Source organism: Ochotona princeps, chromosome 3 (genome assembly GCF_030435755.1).
Source record: "Ochotona princeps isolate mOchPri1 chromosome 3, mOchPri1.hap1, whole genome shotgun sequence".
NCBI classification, from domain to species: Eukaryota; Metazoa; Chordata; class Mammalia; order Lagomorpha; family Ochotonidae; genus Ochotona; species Ochotona princeps.
The window spans coordinates 56,350,800-56,370,630 of NC_080834.1; positions in this window are offsets into that span (position 1 = coordinate 56,350,800).

Here is a 19,831-nt window from a genome sequence, read left to right on the forward strand (position 1 = left end):
CTTATTGCCAAAAGCGGCTGCTGTTATACCCCTATCCACCAGTCACTTCTCCCCGTGGGTCCACTTGGCGCTACCTGATAGGCCAGTAGCAATGACATAATCGCAGTGAGGGTATCAGCCTATCCCTGTGTCTTCCTGTTTACCTGCTGGTGAGACCAACCCCGCCTCCTGACCCTGGGCCAGCCGCCATCCTGCGATGGCCTTTTATGTTCATTGGGGCGTGCCGGCACCTCACTCCCCACACCTCTCTGTATATTCACCTTTGCAATAAAAATAAATAAATCTTAAAAAAAGAAGGAAAAAGAAAGAGAGGGAAGGAAAGAAAGAGATATTTTACTTGTTGCTTTTGCTTTATAGTGCATGCCTTAAGTATCTATAACAATAAATACTGGGCCTGAACCTGGAAACTAAAACTCAATCCTGGTCTCCTACCTTTATGACTAGAACCTAATTACTTGAGTCATTACTACTGAATCTCCAGGTGTACACAATGAAGTAGCTGGACTCAAGAATTGGAGCTAAATATTTAAATACTCCAAGATGGTATGTGGGACATGTTATGAGATGTCTCAACTATGAGGCTAAATGTCTGTTTCATTTCCCTGTTTTATATCTCTTACAACATTAGCAATGATACAGTTTTCTGATATCAAGAGTAAGAAAATGTTAGAGGTAAAGAATAGGCTAAAATAAAATAGAAGTTATTCTAAAATAATTTAATACTTTAAAAATTACTAATGACTAGTAAGATGTATTTTTAAGGCATCATTGTAGACAAGATTTCTCTAAGTAGCATGTGTAAACTCAAAGGCAGTAAAAGTAATGCTTAATTAATAGTATTGCTGTTATGAAATGAACCATTGAAGCTGAAATTAAGATGAGACTAGTTGAGTTTGTTAATATCACATTATTTGGCAAAATTTACAGGGATAGGCAGGCATTTTAAAACAGTTAATATTGATCATCAAATGAGCACTGCAAAAGTGGCTTTTGTTTTAAGATCTATTTTGTAAAGGCATTAAAAAGAGAGAGAGAGAGAGAGAGAGAGAGAGAGAGAGAGAGAGACATAGAAGTCCTTCATCTGCTGGTTCACTTCCCAAACTGCCACAATGGTTTGAGTTGAGCTGATCAGAAGTTGGGAGTCAGGAGCTTCTTCTGCATCCTCCATGATGGTTAAGAGTCCCCAAGGACATGGATCATTGTCCACTGCTTTTCCAGGCCATAGACAGAGAGCTGGATCATTAGTGGAGCAGATGGGACATGAACTGATGCCCATGTAGGATGATGGTGCTACAGGTAGAGCACTACCCTTTTGTGCCACTCCAGTGGCTCCACAAAGGTGGCTTCTTAAATTGTGTTAAGCTATCAGTTTTTGTGTGGGAAAATACTTTACAGGAATTTTAAAGCACTTCTCTTGTTTTCATAAGAAGTAACAGAATACAATGTCTGTGAGTTATTTTAGATTTCTGAGAATTTCTTTTTCTGCTTAAATAGAACTAGCCGAATTTCAATCCGCACATGTAATGAAGATTTCCTTCTTTGATTGTAACTTAGGTGGAATATGATAAGATCTAGAAAGAGCTTCTTATAAATCAACACTTTTGGGAAATGTGGATGAATATGTCCCTCTTTCCTAAAGGGGCAGGGAGCCCTTTTTTCATTGTCTAACAAATATTTGGTGTTGTTAAGAGATAATTTTCTTTGGTCCATATTACTGATCTGGGGATGATTTTTAATAAACTCATAACTCCCTGCCCTAATCCAACAAGCTTTCTGTAATCAGCGCTTAATTTGCACAAGGCTTTGGACTAGCAGCTTTATAAGTATTTTATCTAATCCTCACAATAATTCTATGAGGTAGGTGCACTTATTATCTCCATTTTATAAGTATGGAAATTGAGGCTTATAATTAAGTAACTTATCAGAGACATAAAATTAACAAGTGCTGGGACAGGGATTTAAGTCTGATTTCTGTTCTTTTACTCAAAATCCAATAGTCTGTTCCGATACTATGTGAAAGTACATATTTTTTATTATTTACATTTGGGTAATATTATTTGCATGCATGACAAAGTATGGTTAAAAGTAGATTCCCACACCTAAATGGATCTTTTTTCCACTCACTTGTAGCTCTGTGAAAGCCTAAATTAGTCTCACAGGCAATGAACGAAATGCTAACATTCCCTCTAACATGATTTGATCCTTGAGCATCCATATTTCTTGACTTAGTTACAGCCAAAAATATATTTAGCTGAGTCTGAAAGAAATGTAATACTTCGTTTGTAACTTTCAGGAAAAGATGCACATGCACAGTATAAAAATTCCTAAATAAAATTTCCAAAAATAAATCCATCATTTCTGATTGCCTTTGTTTCGCATAAGCACAAAGAGTGCTATGTTATTGCTCCTGAGTGCTTTTAAGCACCATGACAGTTGGAATAAATGTTTCAGAACAGAGTCTCGAACAACAAGGACTGGTTTTCCCACTCACCTCTGCACTTGTCTGGTTAATAGCAACAGTCTAAGAAGGCCCAGCACCTGCATGTGATTCAGAGAATTAGGCTCAAAGTGATTCTTCCTGCCTTTGGTTTGCCTTCCCATGTGTGCCTTGTTTTTCAAATCTATCTTTCCTTTTCACCATCTTAAAAAAAAAAAAAAAAAAAAAAAAAGAAAAGAAAAAGAAAAAGCCTGACTGCTTTAACTGCAGCGATAAAACTTGGAGGTAGAATCAATAAGTTACATACTAGCAATTCAAAGATCTGTCAAACATGAGCTAAGTGGGATAACTTCCTAGGACCTGGCATTACTTGATGTGGTCAGTGGTTGTGTTCATATCTCTGGTTGTTATCACCATTCATGTTATGAAAAATAAAAATAGCCAGTAAGAGAGAAAGTCTAGTAAGTCTATCAAAGCCAGCTCATCTAACACAGGCATGACAATTCCATCTTTAGGAACCAGAATTTAATTATAACTACTCTTACTGATACTATATGACTGCCTAACAAATGATTCTCATTCAGTGATGACATCTGAAAAAAGACAGGAGGAACCAAATTGCATGGGTGATATATGAAAGAAATCAAATGTTTGAAGTGAGTTTTAGGAGAGGAAATGATTAGCAGAAACGTTATCAAGCAACCAGGCAGCAAATGGTTATATAGTAACAATGTTACAATGTCAATTTTGTAATATTGTTGTATACTATACTTATGCTAAATACTTTTTTTTTTTCCTTTACTATCCTGAAGGTTCTTCCTGACATCAACCTACCTTTAGGACACAGCATCAAAATACTCTGAAAAGCTAAAATAGGAAAATTAGATGTGATTTCTCAGCTTAAGAAACTTAATTATTTAAAATGTTCCTTCCCTTTACTGAAAGTTTTCATGCTAGTATTCTTTCCACTTTTGAGTTTAATAAAATGAGGTTGATATCTTTCCTGTTTTAGATTAATACTATGTAGAACAGTAAAGTGGATATCAGCAACAGATTGAGACAATGACATAGTTTTAAATTAGTTCCAATTGTGACATTGCTTTCCAGTTGTTAGGAGTAAATTTCCAGAACTAGTTGTATTGTTGTGTTTCTACCACATACATAATATAACACAAGATTGCTTGGTTTGTATTTTAAACTGCTAACTCTTATGGAATCTTTGAAACTTTGGACAAACTAACAATTTAAATGAGTTGGAAATAAATCATATATGTTCAGAAAGCCTTATGACATATTTTTAAAAAGATATGTGTTTTTATTGGAAACAAAAATGTACTGAACATAAGACAGAAAGATATTCCACCCACTGGTTCACTCCCTAAATGGCTACAACTGTTGGAGCTGGCCAATCCAAAGGTAGAAGCCAGGGGCCTCTTCTGGGACTCCCACGGCGGTGATGGTCCCAAGGCTTTGGGCCGTCATCTACTGCTTTCTTTTCAGCCAAAAGCAGGCAGCAGAGCAGCTGGGACATAAACCAGTGCCCATATGGGATGCTGGAACTTGCAGATGGAGGATTAGTCAGTTAAGCCATTGTGCCAGCCCCTACACTGCATTTTAATGAAATGTAAAAATAATGTCTGATGAGTTTAATCTATAATTTGTGGGTCACTGTAGTTAAAATGGTCTACATTTATAGCAGTAGACTATAGCCCTACAACTAAGTCCTGTCTATAATTCATGTATGAAAACGAAGATTTTGTAGGAGAAAAAAATCTCCATACATTTGTGTATTGGTAGTGTTTATGAATATCTTTCACGCTGCCACAGCAAGGGTGATTACTGTTGACAAGACTATGTGGTCTGCAAGAAACACTGTCTGGATCTAAAGAGGAATGTATTGACTTCTGGTTTACATGATGCAGTCAGGGATTCTTGTCTTCACTTATAATAAAATGTATCATAGTTTACACATACACCACACACATACAGAGGAAATCATACAGCTAACATTTATTGAACTCATCCTACATTCCAGGCAAATTGTTAACTGCTCGCACAAATAGACTTTAAAATTCAAGATTTGGAAATTACCTATACAAGTTTTCATCTCCAAACTTTTTACTGGTGCCTTTTTCAGTAACCTAGATAGTTCTCAACATCAGAAGTAGAGAGGAATTAGCTTGGTAGAAATGGATTCAATTCCATTTCATTCCATTTCGATTACATGTAGGGAGCTAGTCTTTGCATTTGCACTTAAGCTAACCTAAGGTATTTAAGATGAGATCTATGCATTACTCATCTCAGAATTCATTTATCAACCAAGGCATAGCAACAAAGAGGATCAAGGGAGGAATAATGCTTTTGCAGTATACAATACAATGCAATGTACTAAGTCAAGGGAAAGGATGTTAGTTTTTTAATTGCATGATTTTAAAATCATGTGTTCCCAAACTTTTCACATATTTACAAGAACATAAAACTGTATTTTTCATAAGCAGGGTATCAGAATGCCTTTGACATTATAAAGAAAATTTAGAGATTTCAGAGGTCGGCTTTTTGTCTAACATCAAATGTAGGATTAACTGTTGTGCTAGAGTGATTACGACCTACCCTTTTCATAATATTATGATATGTTAGAACCACAACACTGAAGTAATTTCTTACAATTTAGTCACTCTCTTTTTTATGTTGATTCCAAAAACTATGTCTGTTTCTCTCTTTTTTAAGGTAGGTTTGTTTGTTTGTTTATTTATTTATTTATTTAAGATTTGTTTTATTTCTATTGCAAAGCCAGATAAACAGAGAGGAGGGGAGACTGAGAGGAAGATCTTCCATCTGATGACTCACTTCCCAAGTGACTACAACGGCCAGTGCTGCGCCGATCCAAAGCCAGGAGCCAGGAACTTCCTCCAGGTCCCAAGGCTTTGGGCCATCCTCGACTGCTTTCCCAGGCCACAGGCCAGGAGCTGGATGGGAAGTGGAACTGCCGGGATTAGAACTGGTGCCCATATGGGATCCTGGCACGTTCAAGGCGAGGACTTTAGCTTTTAGGCTGTTGCGTTGGGCCAGAGGTTTATTTACTTTTATTAAAAAATCAGATATACAGAGAGGAAGATCTTCCGTTTGCTGATTTCACTCTCCAAGTGGCTGCCACTGCTGGAGTTGAGCCAATCTGAAGCCAGGAGCCAGGAACTTCCTCTGGGTCTTCCTTGTGGGTGCAGGATTCCAAGGCTTTGGGCCTTCCTGGACTGCTTTTCAGGCCACAAGCAGGGAGCTGGATGGGAAGTGAGGCAGCTGGGATTAGAACTGGGGCCCATATGAGATCCTGGAGCCCATAGAGGACCCTGGCACATACCAGGTGAGGACTTTAGTCACTATGTTACTACCCTAGTCCCAAACCTATGTCTCTTTAAACCAGAAAACAGGACCACTATTGGGGATTATTTTAAAATCATTTGCACGAATAACCTAAGGTAATAATTGAGCTGTGGGTTATTACTGTAACAAATGTGTTTGTTAATTTGCACATTCAAGCATTTGGAAAGCTCTATAGATTAATTTTTACTCAAGGGAAATATTTTCTTTTTCTTTATTTTTAAATGTATAATTTTATTTTTGATAATTTTTACATAATTGATTAGGCGAGAAGGCTCAACAGCCAGAGGAAAGTGGATTAGAACATTATTTCACATTCTCTTTTTTTCCTCCCTCTATCTGAGGGGAGGGGAGAGATTAGGAGAGAAGCCACACCCAGCCTCCCAACCATCCCAGGGTCCCGATGTGGGGCATGCTTCCAGGATCCTGCTCAAGTGGATTTGATAGGTCAACAGTTCTGTATTGCTGCTGATCTTGCCACTCCAATCACGATGAAATCTCTCAAGACTCCACTGGCCGACATAGTCCAAATTACCCAGTTAATCACTGCCAGCTCTTTGCTGGGGTAATTGATCTATTTGTTTTGTGCTCTTATACTCTGTTATGGTATGAGGTGTCCTCTGCAAGCTCCAGTGTACTGCCGTATTCTCCATGTGCACCTGGATATGCTGTCCACTGCTCTGTCAGAGCTGCTGAGGAGTCCCAGCTCTGACACATACACTCCACAGTCAGACCATGGAAACTGAAATTCTCTCCATGGTTGGAGTTCTGAGTTCAATGGTTCAGTTGGGGGGATTCCCAAAGAAACTTCATCGAGGTGATCCCAGACCTGATTCTTGTGTATGCCTTGGCAATACAGGGTCTGATAGTGTCCGTCAGCTAAATTGGTCTACACATACACTGTTAGTTGCAATTGCTGGGTCAGTTGTCTCCAGCCCTATCTTTTATGCAAATTAATGGGTGTTGCAGTCCAGCCCAATCCTGCCCACTGCTCACTTGACCCCCAAGCAAAGGTTTTCTAGATCTTGAAACTATTTATCAGACTCCATGCAAGTAGAAAATGTTACAAATAAGTTTCTCTTAAGTTCAAGTCAATGGGCAAATCTTAACAATGGCACAAATGCTTCATGGACTACATAAGCTATGGCATAGATTATATTACTGACATTTATTCTAATAATTTCCTATATAATTGGACCTAGCATGTTGGCCTAGTGGCTATATCCTCACCTTGCAAGTGCCAGTTTAACACATGGTACCTGTTTGTGTTCTGGCTGATCCACCTCCCATCCAGCTCCATGCTTACGCTCTGGAAAAGCAGTGGAGAATGGTCCAAGTCCTTGGGACCCAACATGAAAGGCCTGGAAGAAGCTCCTGGTTCCTGGCTTTGGTTCAGCACAGATTTGACTGTTGTGGTCACTTGGGAAGTGAGCCAATAAGTGAAAGATCTTTCTCCATCTTCTTCTCTGCGAATTGAAAAAAAATTTTTTTCCTATAAAATTTATCTTTCCTTGGCTCTAGTTATATCTATTATTATATACAAAATACTGAATCTTGATTATCAAAATTTAGAAGCATATATGTACTTCATGCTTTTCTACTGAACTAATTTTTCTTCTATTGGCTTGGTCTCAAAGTAATACTAAGAATAGCCTTATACACTCACTTAGAATTCATGTAAGTACAGTGGTGACAGTTTATTTCTCTATATAATGTAAATATGTGAATATTCATTGCAAAAATTATGATATTTTATATAATTGGTTTGTAACATCAGTCTTATAAATATTTTTTCTTAATTTTGTAATTTCTATATTTTTGCTGAATTACTGCCTCTGGAAACAATCTTGGCCTTTGTGTATGTGACACTAATCATCCTCACTCTTTGGTAAAGTTTGTTAACTTGCTTTGCTGACTGTTCATTATCTGTTTTACCTGTTCTATAAACTCTATGACAGCGGGGGTTTTTCATGTCCCTTTCCTGCTGTATTTGATGTGCCTAGACTGTATCTATCATATAGTGCAATTTCAGTACATATTTGTGGAAGGCAGGAGGAAAGACACGAAGGAACAAAAGAATGCATACTGTTGGGAAGAATTACTAACCCACATTAACACAAATCACAATATATAGCACCACAGTAAGGCACATCTAGAGAATTAGCAAAGCTTAAGGCAATTCTGCTTCCCTCTTTGTACCAATGTTACAGCTTCTTCCAAAAATGAAACTGTTGAAAACTGGTGGCGAATGTGGCTTAACTTCAAGTCTTGGAAGACCTTTCTCTGACTAACAAAGAGGCCCAGAGGATACTCTAGTCTCCATATCTCTTCTTCCTTTGCCATTGTCTTCATTTTTATACTGATTACCTGTCAATGAATGAAAAATTGTGCTTGTATTCATCCTGACAGTTTACCCTAAAGCTACCAATTTCTTACATCAAATTTTATTTATCTATTTAGTTTAAAATCTTATTAGGGTCTTCAGGAGAGATACATTTCATTCTTACATCTCACAATAGAATTTCATTGGATGAACCATCTGAGTAAATTAAAAATTTCCTTGCATAATGCATGCAGAAACTTTTTGTTTTTCAAAATAGAAATCAAGTTGAAAACAGATTGTATGATTATTCCCGATTCATCTCTCTTTTTGGTCATAGCAAGTTGGGACAAAATACCTGTGGATGGGTGTTCTACAGAGAAAGGGGGCTTATTTAGTTAACAGTGGTAGAAGTACAAGAGCATGATGCTTTTCCTGTTGAGGGCCCTGTGCCAAACAGCTTCACATGGTGGAAGTACAATAAAGATATATACATACACATGCACACATAGACATATTATAGAGTTAAAAAAAAAACAACCTAATTTAATTGAGAAAGCCTAAACTTGCTTTACAACAACTTATTCTTAAGTCAACAAATCCACTCTTGTTATAGCTAATCCAGTGTGCGATAAATGACTTCTTCAAGAGCAGTTATGACCCAATCACATGCCCCTAGGTTTTGCCTTTTAAAATACTACTATAGTTCAGTTTCTTCTCACTGTGGCTAGAGCTGGCAGCAGATATATTTGGGGGGGTCAAACTATAAGACTGAATTACTCTTACTATTTATACTCCATATTCCTGAAAATCCTACCAAGATAAAATAATCAATACCAGTAAATGAAAAGCATACAAGCCACAAGGAAAGGGAAAATATCTAATTTGTAGATGATACGATCTTATATTTAATGAGTCCCAAAGAATTTATGCAAAAATCCATTACAGTTTTTATAACAAATTCGTTGTTTGTTACAAGATATACAAAAATAAGATGTACTTTTGTACAACAGCAGTGAACTATCTGAAAGAGAAAGAATGCCATTTAGAATAGTACCAAAAATAGTAAAAATAAAATAAAAACACTGAATACATTTAATTAAGCAGATTGAAATCTGTATACTGTCAACTATAATATAAATTTAAGAAAATACAACTAGGGCCCGGCGGCATGGCCTAGCAGCTAAAGTCCTCGCCTTGAAAGCCCCGGGATCCCATATGGGAGCCTGTTCTAATCCCGGCAGCTCCACTTCCCATCCAGCTTCCTGCTTGTGGCCTGGGAAAGCAGTTGAGGACAGCCCAATGCATTGGGACACAGCACCCGCGTGGGAGACCTGGAAGAGGTTCCAGGTTCCCGGCTTTGGATTGGCGCGCACCGGCCGTTGGGGTCACTTGGGGAGTGAATCATCGGACAGAAGATCTTCCTCTCTGTCTCTCCTCCTCTCTGTATATCTGGCTGTAATAAAATGAATAAATCTTTAAAAAAAAAAAAAAAGAAAATACAACTAAATGGCAAGATACCACATGTTCATGAATTTGAATATGTTGTGAACAATTGATACTATCAATATATTTTTCCATGCTATACATTGAAACTGTCCCAAAGACACTTTTCACTGAAGTAGGAAAACATTCCTACTGATCACATAAAATCAGTAAAGATATCAAATAATCAAAAGAATATCAAACAAGAAGAACAAAGCTAGAGAAATAATAGTATGTGGCTTCAAAATATACTATGAAGCGATAATGATTGAGCGAATAGTGTATATACTGACATACAACCTAATAGAACAGAATAGGGAGCCCAGAGACATATTCAAACATTTACCACCATTTGATTTTCAAAAGGGTACCCACAAAAAAAACGTGGAAAAGTCTCTTCTAAAAACAGTGTTGGGAAAACTACATATGCACATGAAGAAAAAAAAAAACGGACCCTTAACTCACATCAGAAACTAAAATGAATTTAAGGTAAGTTAAAGATTTAAAATATAAGAAATTTCCACACGTCTAGAAGAAGGCATGAGGTACATTTATCTTGACATTCATCAAGAATATTTTTATACAACAATAACAGCATGCATATCAAGGTAAAAAATAAACAAATACAATTGAGTCAAACTTACCTGTTACACTTAGCAAAGAGATGAAAACGAAGAGACACCTCACAGAATGAGAGCAAATATTATCACAAATATCTGATATAAAGTTATTGTCCAAAATATTTAAGCATGCAAATAAATAAAAGGTAAAATCCCAAATCTATTTTAAAGTTAAGTTGTCCCAGGGAGTCAGGTAGGCACATAAAAAAAATCAAACACCATGACTATTCAATAAATGTAATCAAAGCCACAAACAGGTATTATCCAATATTTGCTAATGCTAATTTCAAAATGATAACAGAAGACAAGTGTTATTGAGTAGATAAGGAGAAGGCAAACTTTGTTTTTTATGAAAATATAAATTATTACAGAAATTTCAAAAACAGCGTGAATATTCCTCAGAAAGTGGAACCATCATATGATCTGGCAATTTTATTTTTCTGGATGTATATCCAAAGGAAATTAAATCAGTCTCTTGAAGATGTGTCTGCACTTTGTTATTGAAGAATTTATTTGTTTTTTCTTCTTAAATTTAAATATTTTTAGGATAATATATTTTCAGATTAAGTTATAATCACAGGCTAAATGCTCCACCAAAGAGTTGTGATCCTGCTGCATTATTGTTAATATTGTTAAAGAGATGAAAATCAACCTAGATTTCTACTAATGGAACAACAAGCATCTATATAAAAATGTTGTTATTATTCAATTATAAAAAGGAGAAGAATTTCTTATTGCAAATACAAGGAGTTTGCAGACATGTTAGAGGACATAAATCAGGCACAGAAGGCTAAGTAATATGCAATTTTACATATATAGCCCCTAAAATTGTCAAGCTCATGAAAGTATGGAAAGGAATGCTTGCTGTCTGGAGTTATGGATGTGGAAAGTAGAGAGATGTTGGCTAAAGAGTATCAAGTTTCAGTTATGCAAGATGAAATCGTTCTAAAGATATTAAGTATATGCTCAATATAGTTAATAATACTTTATTGTATTCTTAAAAATTGCTCAGAGGATCTTAAATGTTTATGAAGAGTATTAGTTTTAATTCTCTTATTTTATTTTAATATTGTTTACAAAGTTAAGAGGGGGTGTGAGTCTCAGGTTAGGGTGAGGAGGATTAGATATGGAGGAATGAGAGTGTGACATGTTTTGGTTTTTTTTTTCTTTCTTTTTTTTTTTTTCTCTTTCTCCTGTGTCTACTGAGAGAGGGCTGCTCCTTACTTCCAACTACTTCAGCACTCAGGGAGCACTTTAGGTGCCTGAGGCTTTGTCAGTTTCACTGCTCCAGGGTTGAGAAAATCTTCCTACAGTCTACATAGGCTGATAGGGCACAGCCATAAGTCTATAGCTGACGAAGTTCACCTTAGTGTAGCCACAGACCAAGGAACAAGGTACAAAGTTTGTCCAGGTGAATTGTCCAACCTGTTCTGCTTCCCAGCTGACTAGGCAGTTGACATCCCCTGCAGGATTAAATGAGCTGGCCACCATGTTTCTCTGTGCATCTGGACATGCTGTCCACTCCAAAGGAGTCAGCATCTGAGCAGGCCCGAGACAAATACATGCACTCCACAGTCAGATCTTATATCCTGTCATTTTTCCTGGGACCGGGGTCAGAGTCCAGCAGTCCAGTTGGGGAGTCCCCCAAGAAATATCACCTAGTGTGACCTCAGACTTGACTCTTGTGTGCCAAGCCAGTAAAGGAGGATCAGTTGCGGTCTGTCACCTGCACCAGGCAACACACACTGGGGGATGCAGCTGCCTTGTCAGGTCCACCTGAGCCCTTATCTCTCACAGCAACCTACAGGTGCTGTGGCCCGTCCAGCCAGGTTGCCAATGATCAGGTCCTCCCGATATGTACCAGCCTGTTTCCCATTCCAGTCCCTTGAGTGTCAGGTGGATTCCTGACAGATGATTTCTATAGTTTAATATGGTTGGGCCCATCACTACACCTAGCTCTCTGCAAAACCTGGTGGGAGCTTCAATCCCAAAGAGGTAAGGCCACAAGTCCCTTACAGAATCTTCCCCCAGATCCAATTCTCTCATGTTCTGGTAGGTGCCCAGCCTGATATATCTCACTCCCTGCCCAGACACAATCACAGACTGGTAAGGCAACCTAGTCCAGAAAGACACTCTCCCACCCTGCCAGCTCCAGCTCTAGCTTTTGTGAGCATCAGCAGGCAGCAGGTGATGCTATTTAGCTTAGCCCTAGTCTCCCATGTGTGAGTTTCTTGAGCTGACCCAGGCATGCCCTCTGATTTTCCCTATGTAAACCACACCATCTCAGCTTCCTTGCCTACCTGCCAGTGCAGTGGCCTGAAAGACCCCAGACATCATTCCTTCGCTATCCAACATGCTCTCAATGGCTCTCACTCCAACAGATTGCCAGACCCTATCACAAGGCAATCTGCAGTACTTCCTCCTGGTGCTTGGGTTATATGTCGAATTTCCTGCCTTCCCCACTTACCTTAAGGAAAAAAAAAAGTAAAGCAACCATGCTGTCATAATAATATAGTTAACACAAATTTGACATTAAGCAGGCTCAGAATGCTCGCCAGCCATTGGCTGTTTCCTCCCGGTAATGAAACACTTTTCTAGGTGCAAAGCAATCTAGGCTAATTCTATTTTTCATGAACATTTTAAAGTACCCTCACATGCCTTGTATATCCTTGTTATACCAGGCTAAGAAATTTTCTTGGCTTCATAATACTTAATACTTTCTAGGTATAGCTTTATTATTTTCCTGAACATGATCTGTCTGGGCACATTGATCTATAATATAGCTTTTTATCCCTGAAATAATTCTCCTATTTGCATTATTCTTTGTTCAGCCACTCAATAAAATGTAGGTGCTTTATATTTCATTGTTTTAATTGTTGTATTTGTGTACTGCTATGACAAATTGGGATCCTAGGAAAGCAGCTTTCAAAAAACTAACTTGTTCAGAGACCAGTTATTCAGTTATAGGATTCATCTTGTGCTTATTACTCTCTACATTACTGAATATTCTTCAGTTCATTAACACACTTTTTCTCATCTCATTAACATTTCTGATAAAATATATGAAGAACAGCTCATTGAAACTTTTCAAACCAAAATCACTGAATGAATTAAACTCTAGTTACTCTAGCTTATGCTTTTCAGGCAAATAACCTAGATTATTGCATTTTATAGGTAAACTTAGGCCCAGTAAGCTTCTAATTATTATGTCATTTTTTTAGCTGTATAAAAATTTGAAAAGGGCATCAAATATTCCATCTTCCCATGTGACTCTTATAACATTATTAGTCTCATAAAAATCCTTTTCATTTAGTTTGGCCTTTAGATTCAAAATTATAATATGCAGTGAAAAAATAATATAACTAGTTTTATGTGTAGTTTTCATTGATAGTTAAAAATAATATTAATATAGCAATGTTTTGAAATACGTATACTTGTTGAAAAGGCTAAATTGAGCTAAGGAATATTTATGTTGTTTCTGATACTTATTGTTGGTGGTGAGAGCACTTAAAATCTTTTCTTTGAGTGACTCACAAATAGAAAACAGTTGTTAACTACAGTCACTGTCTCAAAGAATGGAGCTCTTGACAGCATTTATCCTCTCGAAGTCAAATTTTTGATTCTTTGACCAACATGTGCCTAATCCCTTCCTCACCTTCTCCTTTAGCCCTGGATAACTACCATTTTCATCTTTGTGTTCAACTTTTGAAAGAGTCTACATCTAAGTGACATCATACATTATCTAAATCTCTATTCCCATTTGAGTTTATTTAACAAAATGTTCTTCAGATTTATTCATTTTGTTTCAAATGATAGGATTTTCTTCTTTTACAAATACTAGGTAGTATACCACTGTGTGCTTGTGTGTGCATGCACACATGTTTGACATTTTGTTTTCTAATAATCTATTAGCAACATTTGATTTCATATTTTGGCTTTCATAAAAAAATTGTAATGAATTGGAGAGTGCATTATATGACCTTCCTGTTATTAAATTTTTGAGGCATTTCCACAGTGTTTTCATAAGATTCTAGAACCTACATATTTCTAAAGGATCTGTTTATTTTTACTGGAAGGGTATATTTACAGAGAGAAGGTGATACAGAGAGAGATAGATATCCCATCTCTTGGTTCATTCCGTAAATATCTGTAATGGCCAGATAGCTGATGTAAAACCAGCAGTTAAGAGCTTCTTCCAGGTCTTCCTGTGGGTACAGGGTCTCAAGGTTTGGGCCATCATCCACTGCTTTCCCAGCCTGTAAGCAGGGAGTTGGATTGGAAACAGAGCACTTGGGTGTGAAGTGTCACCCATATGAGATGTTGGCTCTTGCAGGTGGAGGAATCTTACAGTCCATTATGTCTGCCTCTAGAACTTATACTTTCTTTTTTTAAAAATTTTTAAAATTTTTTATTTATTTTTTTATTAATAATTATTTTGCATTATGTGACAGTTTCATAGGCTCTGGGAATCCCCCACCCCTCCCCTCCCCTCCCCCCTGGTGGATTCCTCCACCTTGATGCAGTATTACAGTTCAAATTCAATCAAGATTCTTTCCTTGCAAATATATACTAAGCATAGAGTCCAGCTACTTATTGTCCAGATGGGTTGAACAGTTAGAACTTATACTTTCTGCAGTGATACTTAACTATTTTATTACAGTACTCTGATTCTATTCTTTGCCAGTTTTCTTTCTTTCTCTTTCTTTCTTTCTTTCTTTCTTTCTTTCTTTCTTTCTTTCTTTCTTTCTTTCTTTCTTTCTTTCTTTCTTTCTTTCTTTCTTTCTGTTAGTGCTACCATGTACAAGTACAGAAGGATGAAAGGCAGTTGCAGAGAGAAGACACTTGTTTCTTTATGTTAGTTATCCATTATTGCTGACAACCTCACATCAGCAGTAGCTCTTATCCCCTGCAGTAGCTGTTCCTGCTGTTGATTTCCTCAAGATTTGTTGAACAAGCTTCATTTGTTTGCAGGAACCAGTAACATTCTAGCAATACCATCTCCTCCAGTTTAGCAAGATATCTGCTTTGAGCTGTTGAAATAATAGCAGTAGTTATTAGCCCTCTGTTTTAGGACATGCAGATTACAGTTTATTAAGGCCTGTCCTCTAATGCTGTTTCACAGCAGCATCTTTCCTTGTTCTTCATGTTCTATAGTTACAGCCTCCGAGTCACTCCCGTGCTCCCTTACAATTGCTTAATCCAACAACTATTTTCTCTGTGTCTTGAGGTTTAAGCCTGCCAGCAGGCCCCAAGCTCGATGAGGATGAGGTGATGGTATTCTTCAATGGAGGAACCACTGGAGAAAAGCTAGTGAGGAATGTCTATTCAGCACAACTTCCAGGATTCTAAAGGTTAAGTTATTATTTACCTCGATATAGTTCTGGAGGTATAGCGGTTCTTCCCTTCTCCTCCTCTTTCTCTCCCCCACTCCCACTATTATTTCCCAAATTATCACAGTAGTGTAGTCCCTTAGTAGCCATTACAAATGTAACTTTTTGCTGCTTAAATCTATCACAATGTGGTATATCTTGATGAAGGTTGGAAATCTAGTATCACACTGTAGTAGTTTATTTACATGTTTCAAAATGGGAACCCTATTTTTTGTCAGGAGTTTTTGCAGTCTCTTTCCAATGGATAATAAACCTTAGAAATGCAGACTTAATATACTGTCATGGGACAGTTGCCTGTTCCCATACTCTGAATTCTAAGTGTCTATTTTACATCATTTATACCTGTAGATTTGTGTATATATTGACTTAGCCATGTTAAGTGGCTCATTTGCAAGTATTCCCCTCATCAGACAAAGAAACAATTGTCATGCTTTCTGAATCCTTTAAATAATCTCTCTCCCACATGCTGCCATTATTTAGCTTATTTCTATCCCCAAGGAATAGTGTAGTTTCCTCATTCTCATCAGCCACTTGATGAGACTGAACAGTGTCAGTATGTCTGACTTTTATTTGAGTTTTATTATCCATCACTGACTTGGCAAACTCTCCTCCCAATGTTGTTGATGTGTGACTTTTACAATAGGCCTACTAGTTTTATGTAAAGGATTGCTTTAGCCAGCTCTGGTCTAGTTCCCTCATGTCTCTTTCCTAATAGCATTCCACAAGTCATTATTATTGAGTTGTGTAATACAATGCAATAAACTTTGCAATTAGTGCTGAGAAAAATGCTCAGAAGCAATACCTGCACTTTGATTCAGAATTCTCTCTACTGCTTTACCAAGGCTTATTTGTTTTGCTGTGTCACACCAGTCTTGAAGTTAATTAGTTGTTTTGTTGCATTACTTTATATATTTTTGTTTCTTTTTTAATAAAGACAGATATGCATGGAGAAGGAGAGACAGAGATAAAGATCTTTCATCTACTGATTCATTCACCAAGTGGCTGCAGTGGCCAGAGGCTGAGCAGACCTGAAGCCAGGAGCCAGGAATTTCCTGTGGGCCTCCCATGTGGGTGCAGTGTCCCATTGCTTTGGTCCATCCTCTACTGCTTTCCTATGCCACAAGCAGGGAGCCATTAGTCCATCGCACTGGGCCCTCTTTGTGTTTCTACTGTTGGTTCTCCCTTCAGTGTTGACATTGGAGTGTGTTCCCCAGCACCATACTGGAGTTGGTGCTATTGAATACACTGTCCAGAGGTGAAGTGATTTACTTATACTATTTTTCCCCCAACTAGGTAGATGAATGGTAGCATTTTGGTTCACATTGCCCTCTGATGAACATCTCTGGGTTCTTGTCACTTAGTTTTTACACATAAAGTACATGCTAGCAGCCTCAGAGAGATGTATTTGTTAAGGCGTGCTATTTTTGATGCTCATAATTAATTCCTTTGAATGAGCCAGGAAAGCAAACAGTTTAAGTCAATTGTGATTGAACTGAGTCAAACATTTAGGAAATTTTCAAAGAGGATTTCTGAATGTGAATGCTTCTACCCAAGATTTTGTACCTCCTCTTCCCATGCATCTCTCTCTCTCACCTAAGTCACAACTAATGGAATCTGACTTTCACATCTACTTTCATGTATGATTAAATTACTCAAATGGGAGACAATATTGAAAAAGTCTGGAGAAAGACCTGGAGTGATGGTTCAATTAGCTAATTCTCCCCCTTGCAAGCAGTGGACTCTCTTACATGGGTGCTGATTGATGTCCTAATTGCTCCACTTCCCAACCAGCTCCCTGCTTATGGCCTGGGAAAGCAGCAGATATGACACAAGCCTTGGGATTCTGCACCGATGTGGAAGACCCAGAAGAAGCTCTTGGCTCCTGGATTTGGATTGGCTCAGCTCTGGCTGCTACAGTCATTTTGGGAGTAAACTAGATGGGAGATCTTTCTCCCTTCCTCTCTGTAAATCTGACTTTTTAATAAAGAAATCTTGGGGAGCACTAAGATGGTTGTATGGGGTAAGGACATGGTATAACAAACAGAGAATCTTTAGCCAGCGTGAAACATGGTGCTGGAAAATAGCAGAGGACAGGCCAATGACAGAAGCACACCTGGAGACCTGTGGACCGGGGGAAGCAGCAGAGGCAGTGGAATGATGTTGAAGTGACCAGATATCCCAGTGATAGTCAGTGATTAGAGCTCTACAAATGGCCAAGTGGGAGGGGGCATGTACGAGGAGCTTAAGAAATGAACCCAGACATAGAACTGACCATCCTGCTGATTTTCTAGATTTGACCAAGAGCAGAAGCAGAGTCTCAGAAACCAAGCAGGTGGGTGCATGAACAGGTTGGATTTCATTGCTCATACTCCCTTCAGTGTCACACCACACACCATTTTGTACTGAGCAAATGGCTGTGATATAACTTTGAGCTATACCTGCATGAAACCAGGAGTTACCTCATTTTCAGCTCAATGTATTTCCCTGGCCCAATAGGGAAAATGGTACTGACATGGCATCTTGACGGTTCCACCAAAGATAGGTCCAGGTGGCCCCCCAGACCTAACAACCAGCAGTCCCACACCCCCATCAGTGCTACATAAGGTGACATTTTGTGCACTGAGGAAAATGCTGCAGGGGTGCTGAAGGAACCACAATGAGCTCCACATAGGCTAAACTAGGAGAGAACCCATGTCTGCTGAATACATTGCACTGACCCTACAAGGAAAACAGTACTGATCTGGAATTCTACAGAATCCACTCAAAATTAGTCTGGTGTCCCCAGATCTAATGGCCAATCGGTCCAGAGTTCCACAGGTGCAACATCAGGAACCATTTTGTGTCCTGTGGAAAAGGCTGTGATGGTCAAGGAATAACAGCACGCTGCACAGGTGTTGAGCCAGGAGAGGACTCAATCCTGGCTCAACACACTTCACTGGTTTCACAGGGAAAATAGTACTGCCTTGGCATCCTGTGGGTTCCACCCAAAATAGGTCCAGGTGCTGTTCAGACATAAAGGGTAGCAACTTCCAGCAAGAGCATCATCAATTACAATCCAGGGGTTTAGAACAGCTGGTATCTCCCTAGTTCTAGTCTCTGCTCAAACCAGCAGTGAAAGAAAGGCTATGCAGGCAATGGTGTAGCCACAGTAGAGGATCATGGGGATGGAAAGTAGTGAGCCAGAAACTGGGGATGTGATGACCTTAGTGGAAGCCTAGCATAAGAGTCTGGGACCGCAACTCACTGTGGGGAGTGGAACAAAGTGACTGCAAACAAAGAATCTGGTATAGAATGCAATCAGTAAGATCAACCTGCATACCACTGGCCAACACAGGTTAGAAACCAACCCTGGGTCCCACAGAGTAACCTTGTGGCAAAAGTTCTTGCCTTGCATGTGCCAGGATCCCATATGGGGGTGGGTTTGTATCTGAGCTGGAATTTTATCCTCTCAGCTCCTTGCTAATGGCACGGAAAAGCAGTTGAGGATACCCAAAGCCTTGGGACCTACCACCAGCATGGGAGACCTGGAAGAAGCACCTGGATCCTGGCCTCAGCTCTTGTCATTGAGGCCATTTGGGCAAGGAACCAGCAGGTGGAAGATATTTCCTTCTCTTCTTCTCTCTGTGAGTTTGCCTTTCCAATAAAAAGTAAATCAAGAAATCTTTAAAAAAATAAAAGAAACCAGTCTTAAGGAGAGGAATCTACTATCCAGAACAGCAATGACCAAGATAAAAAGAAGAAACAGAGGCACAATAAATATTACTGATGGCTCTCCAAAAAGGTGCAAAAGCCTTTGTCAACCTCAGAGTTAACTGAGGAAGATTGAGTAAATGGGGGTTGAAGAATAAAAAAAACAGGGCTCAACGTGATAATTCAGTGGCTAAAGCCCTCACCTTGCATGCACTGGGATCCCGTATGGGTGGGGTTTGAATTCTGGTGGCCCCACTTCCCATCCAGCTCCCTGCTTGTGCTCTGGGAAAGCAGTTGAGGACAGCCCAACGCCCATGTGGGAGACCTTTATGAGGTTCCAGGATTCTGGCTTCGGATCAGCTCAGCTCTGGCTATTGTGGTTGCTAGGGAGTGAATCATGAGATGGAAGATCTTTCTCTCTGTCTCTCTTGCTCTCTGTATATCTGACTTTGTAATAAAATAAACATTAAAAAAACTAAAAAATGAAAACAAAAGCAAAAATTTTGTTTTAAAA